The sequence below is a fragment of the Haliotis rufescens genome, unplaced genomic scaffold (genome assembly GCF_023055435.1).
Source record: "Haliotis rufescens isolate VD_foot unplaced genomic scaffold, xgHalRufe1.0.p SCAF_25, whole genome shotgun sequence".
NCBI classification, from domain to species: Eukaryota; Metazoa; Mollusca; class Gastropoda; order Lepetellida; family Haliotidae; genus Haliotis; species Haliotis rufescens.
The window spans coordinates 1,600,883-1,614,186 of NW_025963946.1; the positions used below are offsets into that span (position 1 = coordinate 1,600,883).

The window sequence follows — 13,304 nt, forward strand, 5'->3', positions numbered from 1 at the left end:
TGACTCTGTCCCATATTTATTTTTTCTCTCTGGTTCAACTTGTAATACATTCAGTAAATCAAGCCTATAGGTGTTTTATAGAGCTGAAAGGGAAGCACTGCTATACGGGCCTGCTGTCAATCCCAGTCGATAGACCTGTCTCAGTGTCATAATAACATCCTAAAATATTAATTACTAGATAAACAAAATGGTTTTTGAAAATTTGAATGGCGAGAATCAAGCTTGACTTCCAGTCTGCCCGAAGTCGTTGGATGAAGTTTGCGGTGTTATTTGTAAAATGCGCCGCGGCTCGCACGCCCCCGTCATTCCCAGTTTATTGTTGTGTACACGTATGTGTCATTCAGGGATATTTCAGAATGGCTGGTTAGGTCGTGTCTTCAATGGATGACATATCCACTCATGTGTCACCTCGGCACGTCTGAACACGTGATGCTATGTCTGTCCAGTACGTAATACGTTTTAGAATACACATGGATACTTACCGGCAGGGTATAGGTAACTGCGTCATGCCTGCCACGTCGCAATGTACCTCGAATATACAGATTCATGGATGACATATGCATGCACGTACTTGTCACTATACATATACCTTAAATGGTGTACTATGCTGTCGGCATCTGCAGTCCAAACCAGTAGGATTGTGACTTAGCTCCATCAGGTATTAGCGACTGTGTTATAGAGTGTGTGTTGGGTAGTGTTATCCATCGCTTCGTGATGCGGGTGCATTGGCTGCACGGTGTACGTCAAACGCTATTTGGGGAGTGCATATTAGGGCAATTGCCATGTATGACCCGAGGTACGACCTCATGCAGAAAGATTAAGCCAGTCTTTGCTCGCAGATCGTCCTATGTGACGAGGCCCAGGTTGATTAAACATTAACTTTAACACCAGCATTAGAAGCTAGCACTATAATCTCAAACATGATTCACGACGAAGGTAGACATTACGTCAAATTTGAAAAGTGTTCCTGTAAATTTGTTTTCTTCAGAACACTCCTCCTCACTTATCCGATGTATTAAGAGATATACCTCCATTCTATTATGATAAACAGCATGGGTACATGCACCCTCTAAACTTTGCTTGGAGTCAAGATTCGCGTGTTAACAACGCTAAAAATGACGTCTAAATATTCTCATCTCGGTCCGGAGTAGCGAGCCTTGTTTCACTCTGTGCTATTTCACGTACAGAAGGGTTGTGATCGAGTGGCCACGACTGCCGACGGGACACGTGGTCTAAGATGCTGTAACAACTGCGGGCTATACCTGAGACCATCGTAAGAATCGAACCAAGCTTTACGCGGGTCACTGGTTTGTCTGCTCCAGACAGGGCTACGTTTTCCTGACAATGTTCTCGTTTCATAACTGTTATTCTTACGCGCATGTCACAACGACCTGCTTGTGTTCGAATCTGGACCAAGCAAACCAGTGACGGATAACGTGAGCAACGACACGCATTGGAACTGGTGGCACAATTCAGACAATCACTATGATAAGACGGGGGAAATGTCGGAGAATATAGTAACCGGAGTAGAGCAATGCGGTCGGCAGCTTGTAGCCGTTTGTGCACCGGAATCGCTGTGGCGGACCAACGCTTAAACTGAGTGAGTGAGTTGTGTTTAACGCCGCTTTTGACAGTATTCCAGTTATATCACGGCGTGTCAGCTTAATGTGGGAGGAAAGCCCGAAGTGATGCAGGTCTCAGACGTTTATCACTTCGGTGAAACCCACGAGCACGGGTATGGTGCTGACAAACCTAGAAACATAATCCGGGCGAACCGGGATTCGAACCCCTGTCGTGCCCAAGGGACGCAACTCTGCGCAGCGAATCGCGGCGCCTTAGACGACTGGGCCACCCGTGCCCCCGTATTGAGCCTGAAGCTCTTGAACATGTTGGAGATACACGCACGCATGCGAACAAATATATCGGTTAGATTCATCCCATGTCAGTCTCGAATTCTAATGCAGTCAAGGATTATACCACTGAATTCATCATTGGTATATATTTTTCGCAACGACTCTCGGTCGAATTTTACACTGGCTGCTGAAGCTGTAACTGGATGTAGGACTTCTTGGACGAGGTATTGATGAAGCTGAAAAGGTTTGAGGACCTATTTACTTTCTCAAATTTGCCTTGATTTCAATTCACAGAAAGGCAAAATATTACCTTTTAATTTCCACTATTTCAAGCCGTCACAACGTGTTTCCAGCTTCGTTGGACTTTACTTCATGAGACCCTCCTCTCCAGCCTGCACTAGCCGCCGATGTTACCCGTTGGTGTCGCGTGTGTTTGATGACTGCATCTGTCAACGTGGTGCAAAATGTAATTATAGATGTTGCACATTGCTGCCGGAGGTGCACATGGCATGGGCGACCCTGTGCTGTATACACGGTGGAGTGATGTGAGGAGACGAGCTTGTTTATATCCTCTGGAACACGTTTAGTTTGCATGTACTTTAACTTGTTTCAACTGGGCAGGAACCACTGTGATCTGTTACACTGTATGTAGCAGGGAGACACTTCGTTTAACGCTGTGGGGACGGCAGGGAATCCGATATAAATACTGTTATATCTATACATTATATATACTTTATATTTGTGAGTGAGTTGGGTTTTTATAACAGTATGTCAATTACATCGTGGCGTGTCAGCTTGATGTGGGAGGAAAGCCCGAAGTGATGCAGGTCTCAGACGTTTACCACTTTGGTGAAACACACGAGCACGGGTATGGTGCGGACAAAGTACGTGATCTAGACTACAAGTTGTCGGAATTATACTTATATGGAAGCCTCGGTGGTTGAATGGGTTAGATCGCTGAATGTGTGTGCTGGCGATTAGGTGCCTCATTCTGGCAGTGTGGGTTCGAATCCCGGACGGGACTCAACCCAAAAAAGTACTCGAATCTGTACTTGACTCAGAAAGTGTTATCCCAAATATGACATTTGTTACATTTGACCACTTTCTGGATTTCACTGTGTGTCTTGCACCGACCTTGTTTACATAATCAAGAAACGTGTTTCGTTGTGTCTTGATTCCCTGAACACGTTACACAACAGCTATAGTGTTTCTTATATAGGTTTGTTTAGCTGAGATGACTGACGTCACAGGACTAGAATATAATAGATGAACTGTCCCTGAACAAGAGAAGGCTGGATCGGATTGTTTCCATGCGTCTAGAGTCAGTAACGACGAGCGTGGTATATTAGTTACACATCAACTGTGCATCAGTAGTGTGTGCATGTCAGGGGCCATGGCGGCAAGGGTGTGTGTTCTGCGTCAATCTCGAACAGACCAGCATTGTCGCTGTATCAAGTAGTTATTGCCTTGACAGGTGAGTGTTCGTAAACGACGTTGTTGTTTAAAAACCGGACAGTGGCATCCAGCTGTGAATTCTAGTTGTACTCACTCGGTGTCGACCGGAAAACTGCATCTGAATGAATGACATGCTAGACTGGGTCCGTGACACTTATACCGAGTTACGCGCTTCGCTTCACTGAGTCAGGGGATATATGCGTGTGTGTGTTGGTGAAACGCGACCACTTGTGTGTGGACAGACTGTAAGGTAAGTCACAATAGACGTTTGATCGTATTAAGGGACATTTCAGCATGCGGGGTAAAGATTGTAAATATGTGTTGTTTTAAGTGGACCTTACAGACAAACGCTGGTATAGTACCGCGAGTCAAAATGTCGTCTGCTAGATCTGTATTAGATATGTACGAGTTGGGTGTTTCGTTTCTACAAACCGAATAATAATGTTTCATAAATGTTTCAAGTGGAATTATCTTAGAATGTTGCTTTTTTCAAATTGAAAAAACATCCAGAAATCACATTATCAGGGGATTATATTTCACACGTGAGCTTTAGATTCTGATAAAATATTGACACTTTTTTTACATGCACATATTATATAGGTGTGTCGCCGTCTAACAAGATATTACGTTTTGTTTCGACTGTATTAAAATCAATTACAATGTACATTTGCGTGTCCCTGAAGGGTCGAGTTTATCAACAGGATTATCTTATCCTTTAATCAGGGACACGGCCTAGTGTGTCACCATGTATGCGAATACCTCCACTCTTGTAGCGTGGATTACAGCGGGCCACACGGATAACCTGACACTTAGCCGAGACGTTGTGGGCCTTAACCAGGTCGACACTAATCTATTACACTTATTTCTACACGCCGTCACTTATACCCGAACAGATACACGTAGTTAACTCATGATTCATGTGTGTACAGCTGGTTTATTGCAGATTTGTGGCGAACATGCACTGTGGTTAACTAAATGTATGTGACACATCTAGTGACATGTTTTTTAACAATACCCCCCTTTCTACTCGGGATGCAGAGCGAATCTTTAACTCATATATTAATGGTCCTGTGTACGTAGATTTATCCAGCTGTATAGTACTGACTACACCCTGTCACCCTGACATCCACGACGAATCTGTGATGTATTTTGACGTCGTATTTAGGGTCATCACACGTTTTTTTTGGTTTTTTTTCAAGTACACGTTTTTCGCAACTTTTACTTTCATTTTTGAGAGGTATCGTGACTTTCAGAACCTAAGAGACATGGAAAAGCTACACAGATACATTTACACATGTATGCTGATGTACATGGATGCGTGTGGAGTTCGTAGAATATTAAAACATAGTTTATTGTATCTAGCCTTTTTGGAGTTGAGACTTTACTCTTTCCCTGCGAGGCAAATGTGGAGACTTTGAGAATAAGAGGAAAATACTTATTCGCCATGAGTGACACACACTTGCGATGGGATGGACTTTGTTCAGACCTTGATTGTTCCTGGTGTTTTATGACATAATATATTGTGTGCTGTATTTCATTCACCGGGTTTCATGTTAGTGCATGACATATCATGTGTTTTAACAAACACAGACAGCTCCATCGGTCAAATGACTGCCTGCGTGTGTGCAACTCGCCACCGTTCAACACTGTCACATCTCCACCTCCGGGGCTCCGCTCCCCGAAGCTATCGTACTAAGATGATCGTAACTCCACAACTTAAAGGCCAATACGAAAATGCAGAACCGAGTTAGAATAGGTCTTCAGCAGCCCATGCTTGCCGAAAGAGGCGACTATGCTTGTGGTAAGAGGCGACTAACGGGATCGGGTGGTCAGGCTCGCTGACTTTAACAATGCATATCACCGTATCCCAATTGCGTGGATCGATGTATATGATGTCAATCACAGAATTGTCTGATCCACACTCGATTATTTACACACCGCCGTCATAAAGCTGGAATATTGCTGAGTGCGGCGTTAAACAACAAACAAAACGAAAATGCATGTACCGTTAAGACTACCAATAAGGAACCAACATATTGAAACGCAATACAATACAGCTATTTTCTTAAACTGAATGAAACGACAGCTGGAAACTTTGTTGTTTGGGTTTTTTCCGTCTGTTGAGGATGGGTATGTAGAAAATCAAGTAAATACGCTTTATATTTGTTTTTGATTTCAGCTAAGACTAACCTTCGTGATGGATAAAAACGAATACGACATTATGTTTTATGTCGGTAACATGTACATTAGGGCAGGGACGAGTCCAAATTTACTACCCGTGTACCCTGCCCCCTATTACCCGACCCGACCCGACCCGACCCGGGTACCCCCTCTAGGTCTCAAGAGATAGCTACAAAGTGTCCGAATGGGTAAAGTTTGACCGTAGCACTAGTAAAATGTTTTTAGATACATGTGTAAAACGAACTTGTCATGCATACACTGGAGTTGACTGCATGAAATTTTATCCTTTTTTTTCAAACATATAAAAGTCAGAAGGAATGCGTGCATAGTCAGAAAGAAATGGGAACATTAGTGACTTGTAGTGTGGCCATTGTGTTTTAGATAAGTTTTGTCATTAAACGATATATCCCGTGACTAAGCACGGGTCCAGGTAGTCCTGTGGGCACCCGGGTCCTGCTCAGTACCCACCCGACCCGAGTACCCGAGTACCCGAGTTACCCGTCCCAGCCCTATTGTACATACCACATTTTTTTTACCAGATTTGGATGCCAAGAACTGGTTCAAAAGGACGTTTTTAATTCAGTTATTAACATCAATTCTGAACAGGATACATGGGACTTCCAAGTTTCATTTGCAATTGTGCGTGCATCTCTACACACAGATACAGTTTATTTACGGCAGTGTAATGAATCATTGTTGTTTTTTGTCAGCTGTATTTTAAATCATAAACCCCCTCTCCAAATGGTCATGAAAGCTGCTTGTATATTAGACTGCAATATCGTTTAAGTCTGGTGTATCAATATTCGACCCTGCACGAAGCCTTGCTATTTACATTGAGCATGTGAGCATTATGTAAATATATATACACTACCGGGTTCCTCTAAAAGGTTTTAGATAGTTCAATGACACATGTAAACCACAAATGGACACTTTTTGCTGTTCAGGTAAACAAATAGGTTGATTTTAAACGGCAATTCCAAAGGTGAAACGTGAGTTAAAAAGGTCAAATAATTACTTTCAAGCACTCAAAAATTCATTCTTAAAGCTTCTTTCATGTTCCTCGACAAAGTAGCTCCATGAAAGCTGTTTTGTCGTGGAACATTTTACTGAACATTCCTTTGAAGTTTAAAAAAGATCTTCGCTTACAGGATAGTTTTTAATGTTACGTTTGTATTAGAATGTGCGCCGTGGTTATCAAAGTAGTGTCAACGTGTGCCTTCAGGCAGTTCAACCATAATGACATTTGTCTTCAAGTTGCAGTTTCAATATGTAGAAGAGGTATGTGCAATATTGACAGTCGTACTGTCTCAGGAGCCCATACGCCAAATACAATGTCGTCTGCTTTTCTCAACTTGATATTTGAGACTACCAAATGTTGTTGAAGTTAACTGTCGCGTGCATTGTGTTTAGAGAAAAGTACGACAGTCTTATTTGACATGTTCACAGCGGTGTTTACCCCAGGGCCTGACCGACATTCCGACAGATCTTCCCGATTGTCAATATCGAGCCTTCCGACGTTTTTGTCACTGTCATTATCTTCAAACGTAAAACACAGTTCTTTTTGTCAACTTTGTGTTTCGTCTGCTGCAAACGAAATAAGGGAATACAATTGTGGTTTCAACCCTGTGGAACGGGACACATACAGAGCTCCAGATAAGCTTTTGGTGTTGTGGGTATTTTACCCATGCATTTTAAAATCATTGGGTATCAGTAATTCTATCTGGGTATTCAAATTTCTGTTACCCACTAGTTTTACACATGTGGGTATTTAAGTTAAATATTTAAAAACACTATTCATCTAGTCCCTGCAAACTGGTGTCGTGTGGGTTCGATAGGACTCAAAAATACCACGATACTTCCACAAGAAAGTGTGATGGCAAATGATCATGATGTAACTGTCATCGTGGAGTTTCGCAAGGTTGACGGAATGTCCGTTTATAATTTCAAAATAAGTTGCTGATTTGCTAATCGAATACGCAGGGTTACTTCACAATATTTCGATGATACGCACAATTTTTGTAGCGTATCTGTAATTTTCGTTGCGTATTTGATACGCTTGGATTTTGTTTTACTGCATTTCTGATGCGTATTTTACGCAGATACGCAGCTTATCTGGAGCTCTGCTGACATGTCAGAATAGGTCTTCAGTACCTCACTCTTGTGTAGAGCTGACTATGCGGTTCAAATTGTCTATGTCCACTCACTGGTGTATCTGGTGAACACTCACTCAGTTGTGGTGTCAAATGTGCTGTAAATTCTGCAATCTTGCATCTCGTTTGCAGTGGTACTTTTAGGAATACCAGCTTCCAACCAATCAATTTGGCATCAGATCAGAGACAGTATCAGCTGAATGTTTTGCTTTAAAAGGCTCAACAATGATAACAACACACATGAAAATGCCTGTCAGTCTGTCAATATATATCCCTGGTGTGCCCACCTTCCTACAACCTTTGTCATGATGTTGTGTAATGCAGAACTATAGAGTTGGGTGGAATGTATAGGTTTGTTTGTTGTTGAAGGTCACACTAAGCACTATTCCAGTTATATGGCAGCAGTCTGGAAATAGTCAAGATAAGATAGATAATATTTATTGCAGAAATGTTCCATTACGGAGAGATGCAATTTTAAAAGACAAAACAATATGATTCATACATACATATATACAGACATACATAATTTGCATTCCTGTAGACACAAAAAAACATAGACATGGAAACAAATGCAGTTGATGTTGGTGGTTTGTTTTTTGACAGGATGTAGGGAAATAATTTGTTTTCATGACTGTGGACATTTACATTTTGTGTGGATAATTTTCCAAAGAGTATATTTCTTTCTTGAGTGTGTTTAATACAGTGAAGTAAGTAGTGTTTTTCGTCATCAATGGTTGAACGTGTAGAGCATAGCCTCTGGTGTAGTGGGGTTGGTGGCTTTGTATGTCTTCCAAGTTCAATATTTAATTTATGGTTACTTAATCTTAGTTTGGAATCTTAGTCAAGTCTGGACCAGACAATCCAGTGATTGACATCACGAACATCAATCCTCGCAATTGGGATACGATGACATGCATCAACCAAGTCAGCAAGCCTGACCGCCTCAAATGCTTGTTCTTCTTAGGGAAATCATGGGTTTGCTGAAGACCTATTCTTACCCGGATGTTCAGGGTAGAATTTATTGGTAGATTTGTCACAAATGTGTGACAAACATCCCGATTCATAAGACATTGAGGTATGTTATATAACATTTGTCAGCACGAGTCCAGCTTAACCTAGCAGCCTGCATATTGTCTCAGTCTTTCTTGTCTTTTGATCTTTTAATCCAAATTTATGGACAATCCATTGATCATATGTGAAATACAGATGACTTTCGCTTAAATAAGCTAGTTTATATCTTCGAAAGGAGATTGTTTGTTTTTAATTTTTTAATTTTATCTAAAATATCAAATAATGAATGATTAATTTTTGTGCCCTAAATGAACTTCTCTACAACCATCCCAGCCTCAATCTTTGAAGTTAATTGTTGGTTCAAGAAAACAAACTGTAAGGTCTGGCTAGATTCAGTAGAGGTCCGTTTGTTGGAAGCCTGTGTTTGACTATGTCCTGTCCAATGTTTAGCCCCTCGAGGGCAAAGATGTTCAGACCCAACTGAAGGGTCAGCCTGACTGCTGCAGGCTGCGCTGTGCAGCATCTGGAATCTGTTGAAGAAGCTGACAGTAGCTCATGCAGCCATGACATTCCCGGAATGGTAGCCTCGTGCAGTGCAAGGCAAACACGTCTGTTTGATCAACATCACCAGGCACATATGGTTAAATTAAATATAATCAAACATTGGCTTTGTGATGTGGTTGAGAATGTTTTGGACTCATGGAAGTTATTTGATTCTTGGGTTTTGCCTAGCAACCATAATAAACAACAAATACAATTTGCCTGCAGTTATACATGGTGGTAATGAATATGGTGTAAAACACATAGATTTCTGATGTTGAAGTTAGGGAAGGCTAACTTTAAATAAAACATGATTTATGGTCAAAGTTAAATTCAGATGCTTTGTTTCTATGAAGGATAAAAAATGTCTAGGTCATGACCCATTCACTTACTGACATAAATTATTCGAATTTTGTTTATTGTTTCGTCAACATAAAACTATTTCAATGAATTTATTTTCACACTAAATTGCTAACTCAGCATAAGTCCTATTTCCCTTAATCTTGTTACCTATGAAACAAAACAATCTGTTCTGTGTGCTTGTGTGAAATAGTTCCTGAGTTGGGTAGGGAAATTAGGACAACAAATACTGCTAAACCAGGGGATAATGAGCTATGAATGTTTAATGTCCAGTAAACACAGGATAAAAGCCACCAAGTTGGCCTGAGATCAGTCCATCACTTCTGGTGATACACAAGTGGCACATTCCAGGCAGCCTATGGTAACTACCCCCTCCACACAGTGACTGACCAGGATAGGGCCTGACAGGAGGACTTCAGTGTGGGGCTGCTGTCAGGGTGATGCTGGCTGGTGGCTGCTGGCATGGGGGAGGACTAGTCAGGCTAGTGCAACAGGTATTACTGCTGCAATAAAGGTTCTTCTGAGAAGGAAAGTCAAGCCTTGAGTGGAGGTCATGCTGTTTTGCAGTAGGGTACATTGGAGTGTAAGGACCTGTTGAATTAGAGCTCTGTATTTGGCTATATGTTTTTGGTGAGAGGTTAGATGTGTGTCCTTCAACAATATGTTTGCATGTCACATGTTTGTGATCAATGTTTAGGGAGGTCTTGATTAAAGAAAATATTCAACTTGTCAAAAGTGCTCCGGAGAGTGTGGTGGAAGTGTCTGAGTGGGGCATTCATGTTAAACTGTGACATGGTATCTCAGTGAGCTAGCATATAAAGTCGGCATTAGTCCAGCCAAGTACAAGCACATGCACACACGCACGCACGTGCATGCACATCGCTAATAAGTGAAATTACTAAATGTCAGTCAGAACACTGTCATCAGACCCGGGGGTGGGACATTCTACTGCCCTGGCATCTAGCAGTTCCAAGACTGGTAGAATTTGATATTGTTGTTTATATTTTTTGTCCACTGACCAGTAAATAATTGCAAGTTTCACAATTTTAACGGATTAGGGGGCACGGGTGGCCCAGTCGTCTGAGGCGCCGTGATTCGCTGTGCAGAGTTGCGTCCCTTGGGCATGCCAGAAACCTATGATTGTGGGTTCGAATCCCGCTTCGCCCCGATTATGTTTCTAGGTTTGTCAGCACCATACCCGTGCTCGTGGGTTTCACTGAAGTGGTAAACGTCTAAGACCTGCATTACTTCGGGCTTTCCTCCCACATTAAGCTGACACGCCGTGATATAACTGGATTACTGTTAAGAGAGGCGTTAAACCCAACTGACTCACTCACTCACTCACTTTAACGGATTACTTTGTGTTTCAGAAAATGAATACATGTTGTGTTTAGCTTTCGTGGCCAAACCTTGTATCTAAGATTGCTGGAGTAGAACCTATCTGTTCAGTTGACGTGGGAGAAGGAAATGTTTTATAGAAACTAAAATAACATTTGCCATTTTGTCCTCCTAGAAGAAAAAAAAAGTTACTTTTTTACTGCATTGTCAGATAATTGATGCTACAAATTTACACAGGTACTAGTCAAAACAGTAACAATATTTTATTAACATGGTGTCTTGCATAAGAATCTAGATAAGTAGTCATCATCTGCAGACAGGTAGGTTTTGACAGTTTTATGGCCTTGGGATAGGTGAACATAATCTTTTTCCACACCTTTGCCAACCATGTTGACTCTTGAACACACAGACTTAAAGGATTAGCCAACATGTGCAGATCATTTCACAGCCTGATGATGCAACCTTGATGTTACTCAATACTGACCAGCTCAATCATAGTCCACATATTGCCAATGACATTTGGTCACTTGGAGGTGGTTTGATTGATAGGCGGTATCTAAAACATGCAACATTAAGGCTATAGATGGATTAGGCATGGATCAGTGAACCCAACTGGTCTACATATGCTGGGGACAGAAAGATTGGGGCTAGAGTAGAAGCAATATCTGGTGCAGGTAGGTTGGTGCAGGGAGTTAGGGGATTATCCTCATCTATTACTAAGGTTGGGGCTAGAGTAGCAGCACCTCTGGTGCAGGTAGGTTGGTGCAGGGAGTTAGGGGATTATCCTTGTCTATTACTGAAAGGTTGGGGCTAGAGTAGAAGCAATATCTGGTGCAGGTAGGTTGGTGCAGGGAGTTAGTGGATTATCCTCTTCTATTACTGAAAGGTTGGGGCTAGAGTAGAAGCACATCTGGTGCAGGGAGTTAGTGGATTATCATCGTCTATTACTGAAAGGTTGGGGTTAGAGTAGAAGCACATCTGCTAGGCCATGGTGTTGGTCGGGGCTTGATACGGCTTGATACGGCTTGATATTTGTTCTCCAGTATTTCATGATGAAGACCCTGGACCGACAGCTTCACCACTTTAGCTGCTCCTATCTCCAAACCTAATTTCTTTCACTCATGTATTTATTTGATTGAAAGGCAATTTTTCAGTGTTGTTACATTGAAATTGGTGTCAAGAAAAAGAAAGCTATGATAGTGAAAGGGTCCGGGGTATTTATCATAACAGAATGTAGAGGCAATACACTGGATAAACGAGGATGGAAACATGGTTTGATAAACAGTATTCTCCATGAGAGATCCTGGCGCTCAGAAAATTGACAGCGGAGGGTGACTTTTTGTTCTAACTAGGGGACACCTTTGAAGACTACTTACAGACCGGTTCAGAAGTTGGTCAGGGGTGGTTATTGTGGCATTATTGCCAGGTCTGTATGGCACTGTTGTGACTGTACAGGGTCGGCTGAATACAGCCCGAGAGAGGCAGGTTTCACAGTGATGGTTATCGGGGCATTATTGCCAGGTCTGTATGGCACTGTTGTGACTGTACAGGGACGGCTGAATACAGCCCGAGAGAGGCAGGTTTCACAGTGATGGTGAATGGCATAGGAGTGGGTATTGTTCCTTTGTGCATGAGAATATGTGTCTCCGAGCTGTCCCACACTCAGCGCAATGTGTGAATCATACCTGGTCATCATCAATTCTGTCTTGATAATAGAAAGCTCACATTTATGGAGTTGCCCTCAGGCGTTTATTGCACTCAGAGTTTTGGGATTAACAGTGTGTGAGCAAGTTCAAATTAGTGTTAAGAGCACTTACACAGTTAAAGGCAAGTCTGTTAGGTCAAATTATATGTAGTTCCCAAGAGCTACTCTCATGGACCACAACAACATCTCCATAACGCCAAGAGCACTTTCTCAAATGATGAAGGAAATTAGCCACTGCAGGTTATCCTCGTGTGTTTTGTGTGGATGGATTAGCTGCAGTATTTGATAATGACCCGCAAGAAAGGCTTGTCTCGACTAATGTGAGCTATTAATTGAGTTGATGTAATCGCTGCTTCTAAGTAGCCGTGGTTAAGCCTAACTGTCATCCATGGGTAATTTGAAGTGAGGGCAACCTGCTACACAACCTTGGCCCAGCCATGTTTCTTGGGTCAAACCTTGTATTTGTTGATGTGTCTCGATACATATCCTAATAATAATCCTTAAACAGGTGTGTTTTCTGTTTAAGAAAACGCATTTTATGGGATTTATGAAATACAAAAACATCTTGGATGTTGTTTGGTTTGCCTCGTAGTTGAAGGGCTCCCTGGTTAGTTTGATTCCCTTGGGTGTGTGAAGTTTCTACCATGATTGGGGGTGGTCGGGTAGCTTAGTGTTTAAATCGTTCGCTTGACACGCCAAAGACCCAGGTTC

General features: G+C 42.0%; 1 protein-coding gene across 4 annotated transcripts in view; it reads left to right on the plus strand.

Moving 5' to 3' along the window:
• LOC124141342 overlaps nt 1-13,304 on the plus strand; it is a 44,563-nt gene that overhangs the window by 13,118 nt on the left and 18,141 nt on the right. The window contains exon 1 of one of the 4 annotated variants that reach the window (XM_046509324.2): nt 3,178-3,327. The exons of 2 other annotated variants lie outside the window; for them this stretch is intronic. The gene's annotated coding sequence lies outside the window, so the exon portion shown is untranslated. Of the gene's footprint in view, nt 1-3,177; nt 3,328-3,408; nt 3,559-13,304 lie in introns of those variants that run through there. One more of the 4 variants, XM_046509323.2, reaches the window with a different exon arrangement.